We start from the raw sequence: 18,984 nt of genomic DNA, 5'->3' as shown, positions 1-18,984 counted from the left end.
AAAGGTTGAGAGCCACTGCTTTAAAGCACGTTGAAATCCACCGATGAAAAGTGCTATCTGAGAGCCGGGTATTCCCATTTATTTTTGGCCGCACAAAGTGAGGCCCTGCGCTCAGCGTGATGGCATTTGTCCGTTTGGACGCAACGCAATAACTTTCGATCGCTGCACCCAATCAGTTCTAACGTTTCAGGGAATGTTCCTGGCAGCCCTCAGGAGAAGGCTGCTGAGTTCGGTGAACGTCGGAAAATTCTGAGGGGTAATGGTGGATGCATGGGGCTCTCCAGGCATCTGGTCCCTAGCCCACTCTGCTTCAACCAGTGAGCAATTGTCAAATGTCTGGTGCATGGCTGCCACTGAGCCCTGGAGGGCTGAAGGGACTGTGATGTTGCAATACCTAACTTTTAGGTGTCTAGAAAATCACTGAAACAACCCTGGGGTCCGGAAAGGCTGAATTAGTCAGCTAAGCTCCCTGTACCGTGCATGGGGAAACTGAGGCATCTAAGGATGGGATCTACAAAAGCCAGCATGTTAGGCAGGGAGCCGCCTAAGCTAGGCGATGAGAGATGCTGATGTGAGGGGGTCCCTCAGTCTCTCCTGCGAAACCTGTCACACTTTGCAGCAGTCATTACAGAGTCTGAGGGAAAGGGGCCCTCCCAGGCAGGTGCCCCAACCCCAGACTGCAGAGTCAATCTCTTGCTGTGGCCCAGTGAATGTCCCACCTGGGCTGGGCACAGCACAAAGGGGCCTTTGATAAGGTCTCTCCCCAGCACAGACCCTGCCGGGGGACCAGCAGCTGCTCAGTGTGGGCTCCCAAACCCCAGTGGAGGAGGCAGCAGCTCATGACCCAGGACAAAAAGCAGAGACAGATGGAGTGCAGCCTCCTCTCTCTGAGCAGGGGCACAACAGCTCCTGAATTGCTCCCCCCACTCCTCTCCCTGCCACACCCCCAATGTTGGAGGGGATCAAGCATAGTCAGGGCTGGATTAAGGCATATGCTATTTGCTAGCCCCCGTCCAAGGTAATAGGAAAAGGCAGAGGTAGCAAATTTAATAGGCGGAACCCTGTCCATCATAATTTGCTGTCCCAGACAAGAAGATGGAAAAAGGTGACAGAGAGCAAATTATGACGGGAAAGCCCACCACTCATCACAATATGGTACCCCTGGACCAGAGGATGGGGAAAGGCAGATGCAGCAAATTGTGACAGGGCAGCAAAAGCGATCAGCAACTGCTTCCAGTAGCAATTTGTGCTGGCAGCTGTTTGCAGCGTGACCCTGCCTGGGGTCTGGGAGATCCCAGACTTGACGGCTGTCCCTTTCCATCTAAACTCCCATAAGGGAGAGTGTGCCAATTTTAGGAAAGAGCTGGACATACAGAGGGGGTAGAGGGAGGATCCTGCACAAAATCTCTTTCTTTTCCAAAGCAAATATCTCAACCCCTGGGTCATTTTCTTTCCCCTTTTCCTTTGAGGCAAAGGAAAATGAATGGAATGTAGGTAAATAAAGATTAAAAAGCGAGCATATTATATGTTGAGTCTTGGCCCCTGCTCTTTGCTGTTTTAAGCTAAACCTCTGACTGCCAGAAGCTGGGAGTGGGCGACAGGGGATGGATCGCTGGATGATCACCTCTTCTGTTCATTCCCTCTGAGGCACCTGGCATTAGCCACCGTTGGAAGCAGGGACGCTGGCAAAAGGGTGGGGTTCTCAAAGAGGAATTGTGTGGAGCCTAAAACTGGGACTGAGGCACTTAAGGACCTTTGTGGGTCCAGGCTTATGTTCCAAATTCACTGTCCTCCTTCCTCGAAGCCTCCACTGGCCAGTTTGCCTGCTCTGGCCCCCATGCTGTTCTGCCTCTGGCATCGGCTCACAGCCCCTCAGCAAATGTTCATGGGACCTTCCCATCTTTGCAGCCTGTCACCTGCCTGCCTCTCATCAGGGCATTGCTAATGGGGCCCACTGTAGAGCTTCTGGTCCGTGCTCTATTCCTCAGTACTCCTTGGTGCTTTTTGCACTCAGGTGTGGAAGCGGATTCTTGTGTCAGCTTCATGCTTTGTAGATACACAAAGAGCTTCAAAGTGGGCTAGCACCCACCAAGATCAGCACTGTCCGTGGGTGGGAGCTGAAAGCTAGTCTCCATTTCTAGAGCCTCTGGTGGCTAATAAGGCCAGTTACCTGGCACTGCTTTTTGTGTCTGCATCCACTGGAGGGGGGGAAGAACCTTTCTGGGTGCAGGGAATGGCCAATGGGAGGGAAATACTTGGGCAGAGACAAATGAAAGAGGAAGGAAGGGAAATCCCTGCTGGTTTTGTAACACTGACAGACCCCACTCGTTGGCAGGTAGAATTGAACCTGGGGCTTCTGGAGCTTAGTGTGCGAGCCTCTACGCCTATGGCCCTTAGGTAAGGCTGTAGAGCAGACTCCTTAATCTCTCTGTCTCTAAGTGGTCTCGGTGCCACTAGATGGGACAGAACACCACACCCAGGCGGTGTGTGGGTTACAGTTTCATGAGGGGGTTATTAGCAGTGGACGTAAGGGGGTCATTTCCAGAGGGAGTAACTGTAGAGTCCTGGCCAGGACCCATTTTGGGGGTTTAGTGGGGGGCAGGCAGAAGGGTGCATTGTGGGACCAGAGAGGAGACTTTCAGTGAAGCCAACTCCTGGGGATTCTCTGGCTGCAGGAGCTGTGAGACGGAGCTGCGATCTCGAATTGGGACACCCCTTCCCTGTCTTGGGCTGAGCTGACCCTTTGACCCTTCCTCCCCCAATCTTCCTGTAGTCCGACAAGGGCTCTCAGCAGTCAGGAATTCTTGGATGCTTCTCCAGAAATAACTGTGTGGCACAAATGAGTGGTGGAGCTCAAATGGAGTAAACTGATTTTGAAGTCACACTGGATTATTCCATACTTTCCTTAGTACATCTTTCTTTTCTTTTTTCCTTTCAGTTTAAAATTCTCTTTGGGGTTAACTGACTGAGTCCGTGAGTCCCCCCCCACCCCCCCGGCCCTCAATTTGATGGCATTTCTCTGCCTGGCCTTTCCTCCCAGGAATATTCTAGGAGTCATTTGGTAGAACCCTGCTGAGTTTTGTGACAACTAGCAAGGGGAAATTCCTTCCCTCTACTCTCAACCTTAATTCCACACTAGTATACTTTGTGTCTGGGAATTTCCTCATTAAGAAAAATCATACACAAGCACTAAAGAAGACAAGAGATCAATGCAGAAACCTAGCGATGCTTTAATACAATGATTCTGTGCCTCGGAAAAATGAACTAGGATCCAGATGAGCTGTAGAATTCTGAACCATAGTTCTGGAATGTGGAGATTAATATTCACAATCCCCTGCTAGATCCCCTACCCCCACTCTCTCAACCCAAAGGTTTTGCTCTCCAGTCCTCGCCTTCTCCTGCCCATCACCAGGCCTCCCCATCTCAGTCTCTGATCTAGGACAATGCTAGAGTCCTCCAGGATCACAAAGAAAAGTCACCATACAGGCAGATCAACGCCTTTCTAGCCTCCTTTCCCCCCTAGTCACACTTTAGCCTCCTAGCTCATAAAGACTGGGATGTCAGAGCCTAGAGGACCCCATTCCATGGGGTCCTAATGGGATATTCCCTTCCTGTCTCAGTGACACAGTGTGAGAGGGGGCCATGGCCCTTACACTTTTTGAAAGTGGATGGGCCTGGCAAATCCACTTTTCGCCATGGCCCCCTGAGACACACACCCCCAGCCAGGCCGCAGCTGGAGACCGGCCGGGGAACCCTGGTAGTGGGGGGCATCACACCATGGACCCTCCACCTGCCTGGGGTCGGGGGGAGGCCGAGAGTAGTCCCTGACCCGTTTCCTCATCCTCCAGGTCCCCCACCCAGGGAAGGTGGAGGATCGGTGGCTCCTCACAGCTGCCCTGCTGCACAGCTCTCAACATGGCCAGGCCCGGGCTGCAGCTCTGAGGCCCCAACCAGAACCAGGTTGGGATAGGAGCTACGCTGGTAGCTGTTGGGGGCTACAAACCCTCCACCTGCCCTGGGCGGGGGGGCCTGCACTGCAGGGACATGGGCCAAAGCTGCCCTTGGCACTCCCATCCCCGTGGGTGGAGGGTCTGCAGCTCCCGGCCCACTCCGGCTTGGCTGGGGCCAGGGCCTTGGGCAGAAGGGGTGGTGCCATGGAGGGGGTGGAGGTCCCTGGTCCTCCTTTTTTCATCAGGCTACACTGCCCCTGCTCGGAAGACAGGATATTGGGCTAGATGGAATATCGGTTTGACCCAGTGTGGCCTTTCATAAGAACATAAAAACGGCCATACTGGGTCAGACCGATGGTCCATCTAGCCCAGTGTCCTGCCTTCCGACAGTGGCCAATGCCAGGTGCCCCAGAAGGAATGAACAGGACAGATAATCATCAAGTGATCCTTGTTGCCCATTCCCAGCTTCTGGCAAACAGAGGCTAGGGACACCATGCCTGTCCACCCTGGCTAATAGCCATTGATGGACCTGTCCTCCATGAATTTATCTAGTTCTTTTTTTAATCCTGTTATAGTCTTGCCCTTCATGACAGCCTCAGGCAAAGAGTTCCACAGGCTGACTGTGCGTTCTGTGATGAAATACTTCCTTTTGTTTCTTAAGTTTTGCTTGAAGTTTCTTGTTTCCTTTGTTCTTATCTTCTGTTCTGAATTCCCCCTGCTCTTTGTGTCTATAATTTTGCATCCTGTGGCTTGGCATTCTGGGGGTTCCCAGAAGGTGGTTAACTCTGGAAAAGCAGCCTGATGGATTTTAGGAAGGTTACCTGGGGTTATTGCAACACAGGACTAGAAATTTGGGCAGGTAGAAATGGCAACTGAAGAAACAGAGCTCCAGCTCTATTCCACTTGCTTAAATCACAGCATTGCATAAGCAGCCCGGCTAGCTCAGTCGGTAGAGCATGAGACTCTTAATCTCAGGGTCGTGGGTTCGAGCCCCACGTTGGGCGAAGCGAATAAGTTTTTCAAAAGTTAGTGGAAGGTATTTTAACCATTTCTTCTTCCCTGGAAATAAATGTCTGTCTCTAAAAATGGCTGTTTCAACCCTCCTCCTGTTTTTTAAAGAAAGCAAAGAGAGCGAGAGAGACACGCCAGATGCCAGTTCCTGTTCCAGGGGTAATACCACCCTCTTTTCTTACAATCAAAAGATATTATTCTGATCTCCTCTTCTTTCTTTTTCTGTCTCAGCTAGGACAGAAAAACAGACCAGCTGCAATTCCCTGTCATCTTTTGTCTCCGTCGACTGGGTTGATTATTAAGAGGGATTGCTCTGGAGACGGACAAACAGCTGATGGATAATTGAATCACACAAAAAAAGTTCAGAGACAAAATTGGTAAATATGATTTTTCTATCCAGCAAAATGGAAAATAGGTGGAGTGTAGGGATTGTGCTTTCCCCCCTGTGCATTTATTATACAGTCAATCAATTTTATATTTGAAACAGCAGAACCTAAAATAAGAATATGTTTAAAAAATTGCTTTATTATTTTTGTAAGGTGTTTGAAACACTTTGCGCCCACAGCTTCAGTAGATTTGCCCCAAGGCTGACTTTGGCCTAACACTGGAGTGGGTTACCTAGGGAGGTGGTGGAATCTCCTTCCTTAGAGGTTTTTAGGGTCAGGCTTGACAAAGCCCTGGCTGGGGTGATTTAGTTGGGGATTGGTCCTGCGTTGAGCAGGGGGTTGGGCTAGATGACCTCCTGAGGTCCCTTCCAACCCTGAGAGTCTATGATTCTATGATTTCAGACAAACAAAAACACCCCTTTGATTTAGATGGATGTGCACTGCCCTGTCCTTTATACTGTCTCATTTTTATACATTTTTATAGAGCAGATTTGTGTTAAGTTCTTAAAGGGAGGCTGAAGTTAATTTTATTTGAAACTAACACAATTTTTTAACCCAGTGTTTGAGGGAACAGCCATTAAATGGCATAACCTAAACTTTTTTCTTTCTTTTGTTTTAAATAAGGGTTTATTGGGTGCCCCTTCTGGTGTCTGTTTTACAAATGTCGTTTCAGGATGGGAGAAGCTGACTAAACTAACTGACTGGAACAGAGGCACCCTGAAACTGACTAGGCACAAACTGGTCAAAGGCAACAGGTGAACACACGGAAAAAATAGAGAAAAATAAGATTTAATAATGCCGGCATATTTAACACATTTTACCCTCTAATAACAAACCATTTTTGTTATGACTTGCTGAAGTGTCTTCTGATTCACCAGAAGTACATGGGAAATAAACGAAAAATGGTATATTTGGTTAAATACTGAAACTGCTTTTAGTTTAGCAGAAGCTAAATAGGGACGAGAAAAGCGGTAGCTGTCAATCCCTATACTCGCGTGTTACTTTTTCAAAGCCAGGGGCTTGTATCCCAGTAGGGAATGAGTTTTACTCCGTACAGCAGTGGTCTCCCCAGTGATCAGCCACACAAAACCCCTATTTTAAAACCGAAACTGTTAATTTGAATATACTTTCCCCTTATTCTTTAACACGTAATCACTTTGAATTGTCATGAAGCTGATACCGTAAATAATTCAATTCTTAATCTTCCGTCTTTACAAGTCCCGTGCATTAACTTTCAACCCCATCAGCCCTCGGTGTATTAGATGTCTCTTATCATTTAAAAACAGCTATACAGAGTTGATCCTTAGATTCCTTCGGGGCACGGTTGCTTTACACTGAGGGTATCTGGATGCTGGAGCTTTTAGCATTCTCCTGAGTGCATTTTTCTTTCCTCGTGTGTTTGCGTGTGTTATGCCTGGATCCCGAGGAGGCTCACGTATGTGTCTCAATTCTGATTCTCCAAAAGTGTCTATACAATTATGTCTGACTTGGAACTTTGACCCATCCAGGTGTATTTTTTTAACCTTCTTGTGTTATTCAGGTCTGCTGAATTCAGGTGCTGGCTGCACCAAGAAAGAGAAGTACAAGCAGCCCCGGTTTGAAAGCCCCAGCGTCTTCTGTATAAAACAGTGAGCTAGAGTTTTCTTTTAGAAACGCAGATGTTTTTCACAAAAGGCTTTGTCCTCCCAGTTCTGCTGAAGCCAGGTGCTTGTGGGACTGAATTGCCTGGATTCTGAGGGATTGTTGCATTTTGCCCAACTGAGACAGTACAGGTGCCTTGTCTGGAATCTGAAGACGCCAGATGTATGTATTCACAATGGCTGCGTTCAGGTTTGGTAGACACGAGGCACTTGTACCATTCATCCTGCTGGATTAATTATTTTGACTGGATTCTGCCACTTGTGTCACACTTGTGCCCGGATTCCTCTGTATCCCGGCTGTTTCACCCTTCAATTTTGCCTCCAACGGGTGGTTTAAAACTTTCTGTCCCCTGCACTCTTCCAGATCTAAGTGTTGCCCACATCTGGCTGGACCCTGGTCTTTGTTTAGCAGCCACGCTGCATGCAGGGGTGTGAATGAAAGGGAATGTTACACAGGGGGAGATAAAGCAGCCTCTGTGGGAGGCGCCGGTTAAACAGCTGCCTGTGTGATATCGAGCAGCAGGAAAGCATCAGCACTCGGCTAGAACAGGCCTGCCACTCTCACACCAATGGCTGTAGTCTTTATGAAGAAAAAAGCAGCCAGCTGGTTTCTGTAGTGTAGTGGTTATCACGTTCGCCTCACACGCGAAAGGTCCCCGGTTCGAAACCGGGCAGAAACAGCTTATTCCCTTTTCCCCCCCCCTCTCCCAGAGAACCTGTTTTGTTTTGCAGTCTCTCTTTGGGCACCTTCATCGGTAGGAAATTGCCATATTTCTCCACCTTCATTTTTCTTGCATAAGGAAAGTTCATGTCAGATCTTTAATCAGCATCTCCCTAAGTCGCCTAAAGCACAGCAGACTAATAATAATGAAATAATGGTCTGCAACTTGATCTAATATCTAGGTATGTTTGATTTTGTCCAGAATTGCTCAATTGCCTGTCAATGGGATTTATGTCACATTAAGGATTATGATGGTTGTTTAGGGAGGAAATGAGTGCTATGCTGTGGGTAACAATAACAGAGAAGTAACCTGACCTTGGGTATTGACCAGCGTTTTCTTTGTCTTTAGATTATGTATTAAACTGGAAGGGGAATAAAAGGCATGGAGTCGAGTTGAAGGAAAGGGCTGCCTGGTTATTGACAAGCTCATTCAGACAGGGAGAAAATGTTCTTATGAAAGTTCTCGCGGTTTGCGAAATCACTGCCTGTGTGTTTTGTGGGTGTATGGGGGGTTTTAACCCTCCGCCTGGTTTGCTGGATTACCTTTAGTATGGCCAAATTCTGCACTCAACCTGTTTTCCGCTTTACCTTGCCGGGTATTTTCACAGTGACTGCCTGAGTCTTTCTGGACACCGATTTTTTTTTTCATGCTCACTTCCCCTACAGGGGGATCCATGTGTTTTCACCATTATTTTCTCTGCACTGGGATCCATGTGTTTTCACCATTATTTCCTCTACACTCGGATCCATGTGTTTTCACCATTATTTCCTCTACACTCGGATCCATGTATTTCACCATTATTTCCCCTGTACTGGGATCCATGTGTTTTCACCATTATTTTCCATGTACTGGGAGCAGTGTATTTTCACCATTATTTCCCCTGCACTGGGAGCCACGTGTTTTCACCATTATTTCCTCTACACTCGGATCCATGTGTTTTCACCATTATTTCCCCTGCACTGGGATCCATGTATTTTCACCATTATTTTCCCTGTCGTGGGTCCATGTGAGTTCAACATTTATTTTTTCCTGCACCAAGACCCATGTGTTCTCCCCGCGCCAGTTAGAGTTTGTCTACATGCGGTGTCAGTCAGGAGCAGCTATTCCTTCCTAAGAATGTGTGGACATTCTTATTCTGGACTAAGGCCCGTCTTGTGTAGTTTAACACCGTTGCAAACAGGAACAAGGTAATTCTGGACTATCCCTGAATCACTCCATGGGTTTGCACTGTGTTAGCCCCATGCATCTTCACCCTGTTCTTGACTAAATCCTTCCCTGTACAGCCAGGCATTTGGGCAGTGAATTCTCAGGCGTTCAGATGCACACGCGTGTGCACTTTTCAGGGGGTTTCCCCCGCTGTTTCCCCAGTTATTGTGCCTGGGTCCTGCCAGATCCTGCCTTCTTGTTGGGCTTTCTACCGGGACTGAGTCAGGATGTTTTATAAAGCGCCTGAAATGTGGCCTGCATACCAGCGGGAACGCAACTTTCATGCCTTCTTCAGCAACCTGCAAATATGGAAGGAACTAGATTAAGAGTCTAGGGTGAATCCTGGAGAGGGTCTTGTGTCCAGGCGTGTTTTCAGTCAGTTGGGAGAAAAGGCAAACTCCAGTCTACAGCAAATCAAGAGAAATGACACAGCGCTTTCTGAGTAGTCCCTGCTAAAATCCATATCTCACAACGAGCGCCCGGCTAGCTCAGTCGGTAGAGCATGAGACTCTTAATCTCAGGGTCGTGGGTTCGAGCCCCACGTTGGGCGCAGTCTCCTTTTTCCCCCGCTTTCCCTAAAGAATTTTATCTAGATGAGCCCCGTGCACACAAAACCGTGCATTTAAAATTAGGGCCGTGTTTTGATCTGGGGAGAATAGCCCGCAGGCTTTGATCAGCGGAGACAAAACGTGTCACTACAGTGGGGAAAGTCTGAGAAATGAGCACCTTCTTTTAAGTCGCTTCAGCCACCTTCCCATTCCCTCTGATCATTATCCTGTCCCCCCCCCCCCCCTTGCTGAGATCACTGTCCCCCACTCTGTTCTAGTCCTCTAAGGACAGGAGGAGAGTTTCAGCGTCTTGTCACTTTCAGGGAGTCCCCCCCCCCCCTCCAGTATCAGATTCACACTGTGTCTATTTTACCACCCCGCCCGATGTGAGAGGAGACGAACTGCAGGGAGCTCTAATTCAGTGCCTTTCTCAGCTCAGGTGACAGGTGAAATTGAAAGCTATTCAGCAACTGGTAGCACAGAGATCTGCCCCAACTGAGGGCTTCCTCTTGCACCATTGAAGCTCCTGAGAGGCTTTCCAGTGACTTTAAAGGGAAAAGAAGCAGAGTAGGGAGCTGTGAGACATTTTATTTTGACAGGAGCGTGACCACAGCTGAATAAACTGTGGCCTCTGTGATTGGATGCAGTTAGATCAGATTATTTGGATGCTGATCCTGGGGTTTACCAGATGCACAGCATAGCAGATAAAATAATGTCATTAAGGAAAATAAAATATAAATATAATACATAACAGGGAACAATAAAGTAAAACAAGGATAACACTTGAATGGGCAGAAACATTTTTGAACAAAGGTTTTTAATTGCAAAGTGGGCTGCTGTGAAAAATGGATAAAAAAATGCAAAAAGGTTGATTTTTTTCCAGTTTTTATTCATTTGCCATTTATTTTTTCAACCTTTAGTATCATAGGCATTAATGAAAGGGGTACGAAATGCTTTGGTTTACCGAAAAAAGCCTGTTTTCATGAAATGAAAACCATTTTTTTAGTATTTTAAATTGTTCCCTTTCAAAGCTGGTGAAAGGGCGACAACTTTGATTTTTTTTTCCCCACCAATTTTTTTTTAATGGCCAACCAACTTGATAAACTAAATGAAATAAAGTAGCAAAAACAAGTAAATTAACAAAGTGGAAATAAAATATGTTGTTGTTTTTTTAAAAAAGGCTACCGAATGAGTATAATAATATAACATAAAATATTATGAATAAAGGCCTGATCCAGAATACACATTACCCGGTGTAGCACTTGGTACCTTGGGCCCCAAGCCTGCAAATACTTATGCACATGCCACGGGTCTTCATGGTAGCAAAGTTGAACACCTGTGTAAGTGGTTGCAGGATTGCATGCTAATTTAATAATATTGGCTGAGATCCTGCAAAGAGTTAAGCATATGCTCAATTTGCACAATGAGAGCTTCACTGATGGCAATGGGATTATTCAAAGTGTATAAAGTTAATCACGTGTGTGGGTCTTTGTAGCTCCAGGGCCATTGTCTATTTAGCACTGATTCCTTCAGAAAGACCCAGCTTCACTGTTGCCTCAACTGTATTTCTTCCCACTCCCCATCTTCCTTCCTTTGTAGCTGGCCATGGGTATATTTTTGAAGCCCCGTCCTGTGACTGTAGCACAGAACTGCACCGGTTGACAGTTGTGATCAGTAGCATTAATGTGAACGAGAACTAATTGTGTAGGGCTTCAGCGACCTGCCAGGTTGAATGTATTCACTCAAGATTGACACAACAAAATTCTTCACAATGTACCAACCCCCTAAATCTAGGTAGTTCCTGTGGTCAACTTCTCACTCGTGCCATATACGCATCTGATTTCTCCTGGGGGAATTCTGTGTCAAAGAATAAAAGATTCTGCACACAATATTTTAAAATTCTGCATATTTTATTTGTCAAAATAACACAATATAATCATGCCAGTTTCAATTATTTTGGTAGTTTACTTCAAAATACCTGTCAACAAGTATGTCAACAATACAGACAACAAAAGATTCCATCAGCAGTACAGAGAGTTAAAGAAACCCCTACGTCAACCCAGTCCTCTCTACCCCCTCCACCCCTAGAGCCCAGTCATGGGGTGCCCCCCAGCCCAGACACTCCTGCCCCCTCTCCCCTAGAGCCCAGCTGCAAGGCCCTCTCTAGCCAGACACCCACACCTCCTCCCTCTGAGCCCAGCCATGGGGCCCCCCAGCCCAGACACCCACCACACCCCCTCCCCTCAAGAGCCCAGCCATGAGGCGCCCCCCTACCTAGACACCTTCCCCCCCACCCCCTGAGCCCAGCCACAGGGCCCTCCCAGGCCCAGACACCTGCATCCCCTCTTCACTCAGAGCCCAGGGATCCAGTGGGAGAAAGAGCCTGATGCTGGGTCTTGAGCATATATGTAGTTTACTGCACTCCATGTCCTTCCTTCAGGGCATGCCAGGAACCCTCCAGCTCAGTCCCCCTCCCCCCGGCAGTGTCTTCTATTTGTGAGCTGGGGACCTTGGCTCTGCCAGGTCCAGAGGCTCCTAGTGGTGGCCAGAAGCCCTGTAGCAGAAATTCTGCCCGGGAAAAGGAAATTCTGCGCAGAACATTAATTATGTGCAAATTCTGCATTGCACAGTGGCATAGAATTCCCCCAGGAGTAACATCTGTTCGGGGGTCTTCATCTGCATTTGCAGGGTTATTTGCGGGTTCCTCTATGGAACCATCTGGTGTGCTTTCTACATCCGATGCTATTCGAGAGTCAGCCTCCAAGGGGCCACCATGAGGCTCGTCAGGAGTAGAGGGGGACCCATCCAGAGAGCCTTCTGGGGAATCTTCTAAATCAGACTCTGTGTGAGAGTCACCACCACCCTGCAGGAGCCTGGGGCTGGATTCCGCCTCCCCCTCCTCAGACACGACTGTTTGAGGGTCTCCACTAGGCGTCATTTGTTTTTGTTTTTTTTCACCTCTTTAGCCTTTTAAAAAATGTTTACAATGACCCTGGCCCATAACTTTCTGTCGGCCGTCCATTTATCCCCCAAACGTTGACCCCCCTGTTTCCTTACCCCTCAGCTGATGTGTATCCTCAAGGATGCCCCCTTTGCTCATGCCCCTTTCCACTGATAGTTGCATCTGCTTAGAACCACCCTCTGGAAAACGGAAGTGTTTTTCAAAGTCACCCACAAGAGCTTTTGAATTTTTGATGTAGTTTCCCATTGTTCTTTCCTTGAGAACCCCTGAGGACACAGCGGCCATCAGCTTTCTGAACGAAGCGTCATGTTTTTCCCAAATCTTTTCCAAATACCGAAAAGCTGTGCCTAGACTTATTGAGGTAGAAGAATAGTTCATAACAATTTTTGGATACTTCATAAGGAGATACCTCTGCATCGCAGGAGCTTTCAGTCCTTGGATTTTTATTCACAACCCCGAAAGCACACGTTCCAGGTTTGTGAATGTGTGCGTTTTCACTCACAGTTTTCTCAGGGCTTGGTGTGGTGTCGACCGCGGAGGAACTGGAGTTGTGCTTGCGTTGTTGCTTTTTACTGGAGTCTTGTGTTTTGTCCTTCAGCCCGACGCATCGGAGCTTTGGACTGACCTGATGCTTCGTCTGCGCCCTTCTGCTGTTTTCAACTGGCGTTGTTGGTGAAGGTCTCAGAACACATTCCTGGTTCTTTGGTGGTTCTGCTGGAGGTGTCCCTGTAGCTCTGACTATGGCATCGTCAGGAGAGCTGCCCAGGCCTGATTAGGAAAACAGAGATGTTCCAATTGAGCAGCAAATAAATATTTTACAAAATTCACCAAAACCACAAAACTGAACTCTACAAAGTGGTCCCCAAACTTTTCAGGGTCAAGCCCCCCATTACCTCTGTCTGCACACAACACCCCGAACACACACTGCAGCTGGGGCTGGGAGCAGGGCTGCAGCTCGCAGAGTGGGTGGTGCGGACAGCGATAAGGGGGCCAAGGCTGGGGGCGCAGCTGGGGGTGGATCTGGGGCCGGGAGCAGGGCTGCAGCCGGGCCGGAGCCACAAGTCGGGGCTGCGGCTAGGGGTGCAGCTGGGGCAGAGCTGGTAGCAGAGCAAGGCTGGGTGGAGCTCTCTCTCTGCCCCCATCTCTCCCTGAACATTCCTCCTCTGCTTTACAATCTCTCTCACCAAAATCCATTTCAGGCTGTACCACCCCATGTTTTGATTCATTTCTACCACTAGTGTTTCTCCAAAACCTAGACAGACATTTTTAATACAAGCACATGTTTTCACCATGCACCCCAAAACAAAGTGTGAAATAAAATACCTTTAAAACCCCACACCGCAACTATGTCTTGCATATACCCCTATATCACAAACAATTTTAATTTTTTTTTAAACTCATTTTAAAAACACCACATTTTCCAGAGGAAATACCCCAGTAGTTTAAAATAGTCATAACCAAACAGTTTGCAACAAAATACTTTAAACACCCCCCCATACCTATCTCCTGCATATACCCCTAAATCAAAAACAACAATTTAAGCATCAAAACCAACTTTAACCATTTTAACACAGAGATACTCCTACCACTTTTTGCAGAGTATAAAAGCCAATATTTTAAACAATCCAGACCAACAGTTTGCAACAAAATACTTTTAATAAACCCCATACCTGTCTCTTGCATATGCCCCTAAATCACAAAACAATTTAAACCAACGTTAACCATTTTAAAAACACACACAAAACACATTTTGTGAGTAAAAACCACAGTATTTTAAAACTCCAAACCAACTTTGCAACAAAATACTTTTAAATAACCCCACTCCTATATCTTGCACATCCCCCAATTCACAATTTAAACATCAAAACCAACTATTTTAACCATTTTAAACACACACACACACCCTTAAAAAACACAGTATTTTTAAACAATAAAATGCTTTTCAAGCAACCCACACCTATTTACTGCATATGCCCTCAATCACAAATAATAGTTTAAACATTAAAAACAACTTTTTTAAAGACTTGTTTTAAAACACACACATATAAAAGCAAAGTGCAGAAATGTACCTTCCCCCATAAGGTAAAGGGATGCTGGCACATGGTTATTCTGTTTTCTCCCATGTGTTTTGGGGCCTTTGGGTTAAAGAACAAGTAAAATTTTAGTTAGTATTATTCCCCGAATGCACCAAACCCCTATACAAGCTGTTAAATACTTATTTGTTTGTTAAACAGTATTAAGCGCTCTATAGTTAAAATGGGGTGTTACCTTGTCCTGGTGAAATACAGCTTGAAGTTCCTGTTTCCATGCTAAACAGCTCACACTGTAATAAAGACATGTATCATTATTATTAAGGACAGTCTGGACACAGTAACATTATATAATATATATTTTCAGAGTTAAAAAACAAACACCACATACCTCCTCTTGCAGTCCAGCAGCAGCCATTCTGGTCAATTCAAGATAGTTTCTGTTATCAAACACTCTCCAAAAAGAAAAGGAGTACTTGTGGCACCTTAGAGACTAACCAATTTATTTGACAGGTTTCAGAGTAGCAGCGGTGTTAGTCTGTATTCTCGAAAAGAAAAGGAGGACTTGTGACACCTTAGAGACTAACTAATTTATTTGAGCATAAGCTTTCGTGAGCTACAGCTCACTTCATTGGATGCTGTAGCTCACGAAAGCTTATGCTCAAATAAATCTGTTAGTCTCTAAGGTGCCACAAGTCCTCCTTTTCTTTTTGCGAATACAGACTAACACGGCTGCTACTCTGAAACCAGTCTCCAAAAAGCTCAGAGTTTTTTATACCATCCCCAAACTCTACTGTACTCAAACCTATGTCTCAAACATCCCTGGAATATAGGAATATAGGAGCTTTTTTACTTTATTTTAAACACATTTGGGGTTTTTGTTTTGTCCCCCACCTGCCCCCCAGATTCTTCTACATGCATTCCAGATTCTTGCTGTAAATAGGTCTCTTTTCCCAAAGGCACAATAGCTGGGTTCTTACAAACTATTTTTCTTCAAAAGACATACAGCTCCTTGAAAACAAACCAAGATGTCCCATCATAACTTTTATCTTATTTAAGTGCCCCACAGTCCTAACAGAAACATAGAGAGTCATCAAGCCCTTTCCAATAGAGATTTTTATTTACTGCTACCGAGTTTTACATCACGTTTGTCCCCTCACCATTCTCTTTTGTCCCCGTTTGTCCCCTCATTGGTTTTCTTTAAAGTATTGTCAGGGTCTTGTGCACTTTGCACAGCATTTACCAAGGTCACCCCTTATGCTAAATTTTCTTGGGTTAAGCACAGACATTGCATAGCATAACCTATTCCTTTTTCCTCGTTAATAAATCTTTAGATAGTTTATTACAGGATTGGCTACCAGTGCCATCTTTTGTGTGAGATCTGGGGTAAGTGTGAGATCTGGGGTAAGTGACTGGTCTCTTGGGACTGGAAGCAACCCAAATAAGGTATGATTTTTGGTATAAGTGACCATTTATCACTAAGTCCAGTTTGTCTGGGTGGCAACATAGTCTAGATCAGGGGTTCTCAAACTTCATTGCACTGCGACCCCCTTCTGACAACAAAAATTACTACAGGACCCCAGGAGTGGGGACCAAAGCCTTAGCCCGCCCTAGCCCCACCACCCTGGGTGTGGGGTGGGGAGCAAAGCCAAATCTCCACTGCCCCAGGCTGGGGGCCAAAAGCTGAAGCCCAAGGGCTTCAGCCCTAGGCGGGGGGCCTGTAACCTTAGCCCTGCTTCCCAGGGCTGAAGCCCGCAGCTTTGGGCTTTGGCTTTAGCCCTGGGCCCCAGCAAGCCTAAGCTAGCCCTGGTAACCCCATTAAAATGAGGTCATGACCCACTTTGGGGTCCCGACCCACAGTTTGAGAACTGCTGGTCTAGAGAGTCTAATGGGACTGTCTGTGACACCATGGTAAGACTTTTATAGAGATCCAGGAGTTCACATTTGTTATCGGCTTGGTGAAATCTAATTATAGAATACACTGCCAGCTTGGGGTGTCTGCCTTGTTTTTAACAGTCTGCCTTGAGGTCGGCACCCACGGTTGGCAGACAACATCACCAGCTCAATTACATGAATTTGAAGACATTTGGACTCGATTTCGGGATACATTTGGTTAAAAAACCATTGAGACTACTGAAAGAATGCCTGACCTCCATTCCACGTACCCTCCCTAGTCCCCTCCTTCCCTGGTTTTCCTGTTTAAGAGTGTCTTGTATTTTACGGTTGTAACACCCACCCTACTGTGTTACGTCTACGTGGTACCGTTTGGTTTTGTATCGGCTGGTCTTGCAGCTTTGATGAGTTGTAATACTGTATAATTCTGTTGGCGAACCTCTGCAGTGTGTTGGATTCAGAATCATACACAAGTTGTAACTCATTTACCTTTATCTGCTGTGTTAGGGGGCTTATTCCTTCACCCACTTACTTCCCTGGTCCTTCTTGCATGAACAGAGAGCCACAATACCCGAAGTCCAAAGGTGCAAACAATTCAATGTTTATTGAGGTGAACTTCCAGCAAGCATGATTCCAGTTTCCTTCCTTAGTGTCCCCCTTCCCAGCTCTGACACCACAGAGCCTTACACCTGCGTCCCTGTTCCCATTCCTGCCCTTAGCAAAACATGATTCCAATTTCCCCTCCCCCATTCCCTGTTCCCATCCCCCCCCCACCCACACACAGCCACTCACTTCCTGATTGATTGCAGACTAGATAGTGAGTACTTGTGGCACCTTAGAGACTAACAATTTATTTGAGCATAAGCTTTCATCCGATGAAGTGAGCTGTAGCTCACGAAAGCTTATGCTCAAATAAATTGGTTTCAGAGTAACAGCCGTGTTAGTCTGTATTCGCAAAAAGAAAAGGAGTACTTGTGGCCCCTTAGAGACCAACCAATTTATTTGAGCATAAGCTTTCGTGAGCTACAGCTCACTTGCATCCGATGAAGTGAGCTGTAGCTCACGAAAGCTTATGCTCAAATAAATTGGTTAGTCTCTAAGGTGCCACAAGGACTCCTTTTCTTTTTGCGAATACAGACTAACACGGCTGTTACTCTGAGACTAGATAGTAAAACTTGAGTTCTGCTTAGCTATACCTTAACCAATCATTTTCCTGAAATTTAACTAACCAATCCTAACATATTGTAACATGATTATGTAACCAATTATATCCCACCACCTTAATTAGTTTACACCCAGCAAAATTAATTATACAGCAGACAGGAACAATCACAGAACCAGACAGAGATTATACAGACAAACAATAGCAAAGTGGGAACTATAATGACAAAACAATACAGAAGTGAGGATTTCACATCCCAGCTATTGCTAAGTGAGTTCTTGCCAGATGGGATGCTATCAAACTAAGTTTCCTTTTACATTTTCTAGGCACTTCCCTTTCTCTGGAGGCGATAGGCACTATCAGGAGAGGATTGTATTCCTAACAGCCCAATAGCACCTTATTTCAATGTGACTAGGTTGGAATGTGAGGAGGTGACCGGTCACTTCCCGGCTTATGGCTGCCTCTGCTGCTTAGCCAAAGGCCTTAGCCTAAGCACAGGGCCTCAGACTGTCACAGTAAGAGAAGGCCCTTACACCCGCAGACAGTGATTTTGATTCTTTCTTTTATACCTCTAGAACTAGCCAAGTGATAAGAATACCCCTAAATTCTTAGCGTATCGGCCTTTACAGACAGGCCTGAATATCTATAGCCTAACATGCTGTTTTATTGGTTTTGGTTTTTACATAAAAACAAACAAACAAACAAAAAATTGAATTTCACATCCAGACACACAAAATGGTTCTCTTATTCCCAAAACAGAGTTTCCACGCAGGAAGTGATTCCAGACTAGCGATTCCAGTCAATTTCTCTATATAGACGTAGGGTGACCATCCATCCCGTTTTTCAAGGGACAGACCCGTTTTTTGGGACTTTTTCTTATACAGGCCCACACCCCCATCCTGTTTTTTCACAGTTGCTATCTGATAACCCTATATAGACGTGTCCTTAGCAACTAAGGTCCAGATTTTAAAGATACTTAAGGACCTAGAAATCAACTGGTGTTAGGCCCCTGGGCACTTTGGAAAGCCCACTGGACTCCTAGCTGCATCTTTAGGCATCTAAATATCATCTGCAACCCAGCCCTAGTAGCCTGTGTGATACAGCATGGCCAGAAGGCAGCAGGAGAGTGATATAGTCCCAGGATGAGGAGAAGCCTTATACCCAGTAGAGGGAAGAAAGGTTTCTATAGATTAATTAAAAGCACCTGAAGCCAATTAGAGCACCTGAAGCTAGTCACCTGATAAAACCCCCCTGCTTCCATCAGCCAGAGAAAGGAGTTGGAGCCAAGTGGTTTGGAGTTGGAGCAGAGTGCAGTTTGAAGGAGTTGAAGTAGAGGAGAGTTTGGAGAAGTGCCGTGGCTGGCTAAAAGACCAAGACCCTAGGTAAAGAGACACCTGGCTTGTACAGAGAGAGAGGGCAGGAAGCCCCACAAGCTGAAGAGCAGGAGAGGGAAGTAGCCCAGGGGAAGGAAGCA

At 46.2% G+C, this 18,984-nt stretch overlaps 3 non-coding genes across 3 annotated transcripts; all 3 read left to right on the top strand.

The window, feature by feature from the left end:
- The first annotated feature begins 4,881 nt into the window (after window positions 1-4,881).
- TRNAK-CUU lies at window positions 4,882-4,954 on the top strand. The gene has a single exon. It is a non-coding gene; the product is annotated as a tRNA-Lys (tRNA).
- A 2,640-nt stretch (window positions 4,955-7,594) lies between these two features.
- TRNAV-CAC lies at window positions 7,595-7,667 on the top strand. The gene has a single exon. It is a non-coding gene; the product is annotated as a tRNA-Val (tRNA).
- Window positions 7,668-9,392: 1,725 nt separating this feature from the next.
- TRNAK-CUU lies at window positions 9,393-9,465 on the top strand. The gene has a single exon. It is a non-coding gene; the product is annotated as a tRNA-Lys (tRNA).
- The last annotated feature ends 9,519 nt before the right edge of the window (window positions 9,466-18,984 follow it).

This window comes from Chelonia mydas, chromosome 14, assembly GCF_015237465.2.
Source record: "Chelonia mydas isolate rCheMyd1 chromosome 14, rCheMyd1.pri.v2, whole genome shotgun sequence".
In the NCBI taxonomy this organism is placed as follows: Eukaryota; Metazoa; Chordata; order Testudines; family Cheloniidae; genus Chelonia; species Chelonia mydas.
This window is presented reverse-complemented; position numbering and strand designations above follow the sequence as displayed.